The sequence below is a fragment of the Pongo abelii genome, chromosome 11 (genome assembly GCF_028885655.2).
Source record: "Pongo abelii isolate AG06213 chromosome 11, NHGRI_mPonAbe1-v2.0_pri, whole genome shotgun sequence".
Taxonomy (NCBI): domain Eukaryota; kingdom Metazoa; phylum Chordata; class Mammalia; order Primates; family Hominidae; genus Pongo; species Pongo abelii.
In genome coordinates, this window is record NC_071996.2 from 93,972,789 (window position 1) to 93,979,344 (window position 6,556).

Here is a 6,556-nt window from a genome sequence, read left to right on the forward strand (position 1 = left end):
CTCCTTATTTAAACTGCAACCACCTCCCACCCTGGAAACATGCTCTCTCTTTTCCCTGGTTTATTTTTCTTCATAGTACTTACACCACCATCTGACCTACCACATATTTTATTTTGATTATTGTCTGTTTTTACCACTTGAAGGGATGGATGTTGGTGGAGGATTCTGTGCACTGGTGTATTCCCAGAACAATGTCAACCACATAGTAGGTATCCAATAAATACGCCTTTAAAATGAGTTTGTGATTTTATCAAATAAATACATGAAAAACATTATTTTCATCAGACTTGCTTTAAGAGAAATCACAAGACTCTCCCAAAATTGCTCTCCTACAAATCACAGTACATTTGTAATTTAACTCAAATATTTTCAAACTTCTATTTTATATTTATGATTCTTATGGTAAAATTCATTATTTTTCTTATACACATTTAAAAAGATATATTTTCTTCTTTGCCTACTACAAACAATAAATCTCGCATAAAGAAGTAATGATTTTTAAAGATTAAAACATCATTAAATGTAATTTAAAAGGATAAAGTAACACTTAGCTTTTTGGATAACTGTTAAGTCCATTTTTACACAGTGATCCTAAAGATTAAAAATCACAAAAACTTGATATAAGCAAGTCCTAAAATTCATTAGGAAAACGGAGAGTCTCCCGTGACCATCATGTAACTTAGAATTCATATCAGCACACAGCTGGCAATACGCAGAGCGGACACAAGTGAATCTTGTCCTGCCAGACGTCTGGGGAAGGGGTCTGGATTTTCAAGTAGGGCATGGAAGAGTGTGTATGCATACTTGTAGCCGAGCACATGTACGCAGGCATGAAGTCACGCCTCCTCCACAAATGTCCTTCCAAAGGAGTGTGAGGACATGTCTGGACTATAAAGCTAGTTATCATCATATATACCAGTAGAAATGGACCCAAGCCCAGCTGTGGCTCTCTCCCTCCCTGCTTGGTAACTAATAAGGATGTACCTAAAACAGATATGCTGGACCGTCAGCCAATGGGAGCTGCAACGCCTCTTATTAGCCAAGTGAACCCAGGTAACTTACTCCCCTATCAACAAGGTGGTTGTGTGTGTGTGTGTGTGTGTGTGTGTGTTTAGTAGACAGGAACTTGCTCTGTCATCCAGGCTGGAGCGCAGTGGCAGTGGAGCGCAGTTCACTGCAGCCTCCAACCCCTGGACTAGAGCAATCCTCCCACCTCAGCTTCCCAAGGAGCTCAGACTGCAAGTGATATGGTTTGGCTCTATGTCCTCACCCAAATCTTACCTCGAATTGTAACATAATTCCCACGTGTTAAGGGCGGGACCAGTGGAGGTAACTGAATCGTGGGGGCAGTTTCCCCCATGCTGTTCTCGTGATAATGAGTGAGCCTCATGACATCTGATGGTTTTATAAGCCACTGGCATTTCCCCTGCTTGCATCCATTCTTTCTCCTGCTGCCGCGTGAAGAGATGCCTTCTGCCATGCAGAACTGTGAGTCAATTAAACCTCTTCTCTTTATAAATTACCTAGTCTCGGGCAGTTCTTTATAGCAGCATGAGAACAGACGAATACAATAAACATGAGCCAAGACACCTGGCTAATTTTTAAATTTTCTGTAGAGACAGCTTCTCGTTATGTTTCTGAGGCTGGTCTCAAACACCCGACCTCAGGCAATCCTTCCACCTCAGCCTCCCAAAGTGCTGGGATTACAGGCGTGAGCTTCCCCACCCTGCCACAGTTGGTTCTTAAGGCTGGTTGAGCTAGTACATATGTAGCACCTGGCACAGAAGAGGTGAATTAATAAGCTCATATTTGGGCTGGCCAGGTGGTTCACGCCTGTAATCCCAGCACTTTGGGAGGCCAAGGTGGGCGGATTGCCTGAGCTCAGGAGTTCAAGACCAGCCTGGGCAACGTGGTGAAACCTTGTCTTTACTAAAATACAAAAAAAAAATTAGCCAGGCATGGCGGCGTGCACCTGTAGTCCCAACTACTCGGGAGGCTGAGGCAGGGGAATTGCTTGAACCCAGGAGGCGGAGGTTGCAGTGAGCTGAGATCGCGCCACTGTACTCCAGCCTGGGCGACAGAGACTCTGTCTCTAAAAAAAAACAATGAATAAATAAGCTCATGTTCACAAATCTGGAGTCAGTCTCATCTACTCACAAAACCTGTTACCAACTCAGGGAGTGGCATGGCCATCTCCCAATCACCGAGCTCAAATCCCAGATTTAGGGTTGATTCCTTCCACTCCATCCCAAGACCTGCTGCCTTCCTGTCTCCAACATTCTACCTTCCCAATCCAGCCTCTGCTGCCCACAGATTGGACCACATCAATCTCCTGTGCAAAAATCCTATGATTTGTCCATTCCTAGGTGGATTTCCACCCCACCCCATCTTCACCCATCAACAAAGCAACCCAGTCACCAAATCATTTACTGTTTTTCAACTGTGCCCAACATTTCTGCTTTGCTCCAGCTACTCGCCCTTGGAAACAGCCTCTCCACAAATTTTTGTGTCTCTAAATCCTACAGCATTCAAAGCTATGTACAAAAGCCCCTTCTTTCATAAAGTTGTCTGAGACTTATTCACAATTAAGCTTTGACTTGTGTCTCACTGAATTCTGTACCTCTATTAGAGCACCGGTTCCAGTTTTCCTTGTAAAGCTCTGTGATGCCTCCAGAGCCCCCGGCGGGGGAAGGTGGGTGGGGAGGGGGTGGAGTAGTGGGATATTTTGCTTTTTAACATCTTATGGACCTTGGACAGTGCCCTGCATAAACTATGTGCTCAAAACAGTTTGTTGAATTGAAATTGTGTATATTTCAGATGGAATTAGAAAGTAAAAAGCAAACCATATTATGATCTCACAAGTGTGAGTCCAGCATCCTCATTAAGCAATGGTTGCACAATGGACGGTGCTGGAGGCTCAAGTCCTATTTCTGTTCTATAAAAATAACTCCTTATCTATACAAACAACATTCGAAGCACAATCAACCACACCTCTGCATACCTACCCCAGAACTCTTCAGTACTGGCCAGAAATTTTTTTAAGACTATATTATTTTGGGGGTGGGGGGTCTGCAAAAACTAAACATCACTTTTAAACTCTAGGAAGACATTAAGCCCTTCCATCTTTAAACACTGAAACATAATTAAGATTCCGAAGTCATGTACTCATTCATCTGATTCCATGAACATTTACTGACCTGCCACCTTGTGCCCCAACAAGGGCCTGGGGATTCAACCAAAGGAGCAGCTACGCACAGCACGTTAGGTGCCAAGACTGTCGAGGTTATATACACAGAGTGCGAACGTTAACCTAGACAGCTCTCGAGGATGGCATACAGCAAATGAAACTTTCTGCGAAAAGAAGAAAACGTGACTGATGGAAAGGGGTGGAAACGGGAGAAAGTGAGGGTAAATGGGAAGGTGCAGTGTCTTCTAGAGGAAAACTGTATTTCACAAGTCCTCTTCACTGCCAGAGCACGACTGGCAAGGACAATCGTGCTGAGCAGTGCCATCTCCGAGAACAGGTGGCACTGCTCGCACTTGGAATACTCGGGACGCGTTCTTTCTCTGGGATAACTATTCGCGGGTCAGCACAGATGGCCAGTCCTCGCCCGGCGTCAACTGCACGGCCCGAGGACTCTGTCCCTGCGCGTCCCACCCTCGGCACCCGGAACCTCACGGCCACTCACTCTGCGCGCAGGATCCGGAAGGGCTAGGCGGGGGCGCGGCGGTGCAGCCTCTCCCGGGCGCGCCGGGTCGCCTCTGCTTGGTCTGGGGTCTGCCAGGCGCGATCCCCCGGTGCAGCCGAGCCCCTCCGCACACTCTGCGCAGGAAAGCGAAACTACCCGGCCCGAGAAAAGGCAGCGCCGGCGCCCGACCCCCTTCTGCCCCCACCAATCACCGGGCGGCTCCGCGCTCAGCCAATTAGACGCGGCTGTTCCGGGGGCGCCACCGCCTCCCTCTGCGGGCCGCTGCTCCGCCCACACGCTGGGTGTTTCCTCCGGCTTCCGGCGGGGGCCGCCGGGTGGGTGAGCTGCAGCCCAGTCCCGTTTTGCCACGCTGGGAACTGGCGTTCTGTTTACATATCTTAGAGAACGACCAGAAGGACGTGCTATGTTTGCAGAAGCCCAAACTTGGAGGTCTCTGTATTAGCTTCATCGCCGAGAATCCAGGCAGAGGACAGATTTGGCGACGTCGTCATTCTAGAAGCTCCCTTTAGCAACAGACCTCCGTGTTGCTAAACCCAGGGAACGCTTTTCCGTTTTTCTCACTTGACAGCTCGGAAGCATGGGGCACAGTTGACGCCTTTGTTCTTGAAACACGTTTCTTCCTTGGTCATAATGATAATACATCCTCCTTGCTTTTTCCTGCCTCTTTGGCATTCTTTCTACATTGCCTCCACCTCCACTATCAAACCATTATATGTTAAGGTTGTCAGGGTCCAGACATTCGTCAGCTTCTTTACCTGGTCTTCTCCTAAACGCTGTGCTGTGGTGACCTCACCCACAGCTTCAATTTCCTTCTAGATGGAGGAGTCCTAAATGCTTATCCCGTCCACACCTCTCCTCTGGGCTTCACACCTGCAACCCCCACTTGCCTCTCCACTTGTATGTGCAGTGAGCTCTACAAACTATGTTCAGAACCAAACTCATCTTTCTCCTCAAACCTGCTCTTTTTCTAGAAATGGCACATGTCAGATACCTAGGATTCATCGTTGACATTACCTTCTCCCTCACCTCGCAACACCTGATCCTCAAATCTTATTGATTCTTCCCCTAAATATTTCCCAAGTCTCATTTACTCTGCTCCATCTCTTCTGTTGCCTCCTCCTGCAGTAGGTTCCCGAATGGCCGCCTCACTTCAGCCCTTATCTCCCTTTTAATCCATTCTCCATACAAGAGTTTTAGTGTTTTTTTGTTTTTTTTTTTAATTGAAAAGCAGATCATGTCATTTGCCAACCTGAAAATCCTTCCGTGGCTTTTCTTTGCTCTTATAAAATTCAGTTTCTTAATACATACTGTAAAGCCCTGGTTTCCCGATCTCTTTCTCCAACCCCATAATGTGCCACTCTGCTTTGCTTACTTCAGCATTTAGTTCTTCAAATAAACCACACTCCTCAAACTCAGGGACTTCTCACCAGCGACTATTTGGAAAACCCCTTGAGCCAACATCTGCTTCACCCAACTCTTTGCTGGCTAACTCATCTTTTGGATCTTAGTTTAAAAATCTCAGCTTAAATGTCACTTCTCCAGGTAGGCATTGCTGAAGCCAGACAAACTAAATCTTCTTGGACTATATGCTCATAAAATCAATTAGTTCCTTCAAGTAGATGGGATTTGAGTCAAGCCTTGAATAATTAGACACTTTGGCGTAGGAGAAGGATCTGAATAATTTCCCATGGATATGCCTATATGTGTGTGTATGAGTTTTTTTTTTCTTTGCATATCTGTTTGTTCTTTTTGTCACACATGCACCCTCACAAAGCAAATTAGCAGTGAAACTAGACTTCTCTGCAAAGAGATGCCATGGCACCAGAAGGGTCCCTTCTGCTCTTACTCACCCAAGGACCAAGACAATGTTTTACTGTTCTCTGAAAAAAGCTGTATTAATCCGTTTTTAACGCTGCTAATAAAGACCTGAGACTGGGCAATTTACAAAATAAAGAGGTTTAATGGACTTACAGTTCCACGTGGCTGGTGAGGCCTCACAATCATGGCGGGAAGCAAGGAGGAACTAGTCACATCTTTCATTGATGGCGGCAGGCAGAGAGAGCTTGTGCAGGGTAACTCCCATTTTTAAAATGATCAGATCCGTGATACTCATTCACTATCACAAAAACAGCGCAGGAAAGTCTCGCCCCCATAATTTAATCACCTCCCACCAGTTTCCTCCCATGACAGGTGGGAATTGTGGGAGTTATCATTCAAGATGAGATTTGGGTGGGGACACAGCCAAACCATATCAAAAGGTGACTCTAGGAAGGGTAGATTACATGTTAAAATTTTTTTTTCTGGTACTATACAACTTGCACAGATATTAGCTTCAATATTGATGAAGGAACGAAATAATCCTAACATCTGCAAATAGGATTATTTGGCACTCCAAATCCCAATTTGGATCATCAAGATCTATGGATGCTTCCTTCCCTACCCCACTTTATTTTAGCATCCACAACAATATCCTACCATAGGCCTTCATCACTTGAGAATTGGAATGCTATGCTAATCTCTAGGTATACTACCTTTTTCTTGTCTCTTTCTCCTTCACTATATTTGCCAAATTAAATTCCTTAAAATACTGCATTGATATAGTCATTCCCTGCTCAAAAGCCTTAACAACTCTCCTTGCACGTATGATAAACACAAATGTTGTCTGCTCGTCTGGATCCTCCACAAAATGTCTCTTTCCTTCTTTCCGGCCTTTTCTGTCATTGTCCCATTTCCCAACTAACCTCGTCTAGCTCCAACACTCCCCCCATGCTTTTAATTTCCTGATTTCTGCCCCTTTGTACATACTGAATGGCAAGTCTTGCCCCTTACTCTCTTCACTTACCAAA

At 45.5% G+C, this 6,556-nt stretch overlaps 1 protein-coding gene across 1 annotated transcript in view; it reads right to left on the reverse strand.

The window, feature by feature from the left end:
- Positions 1-3,829, reverse strand: part of STAT1 (signal transducer and activator of transcription 1) — a gene marked incomplete at its 5' end in the record, with an annotated part of 45,161 nt that extends 41,332 nt beyond the window's left edge. The window contains 2 exon segments of the mRNA NM_001133211.1: positions 3,198-3,351; positions 3,690-3,829.
- Positions 3,830-6,556: the final 2,727 nt, after the last annotated feature.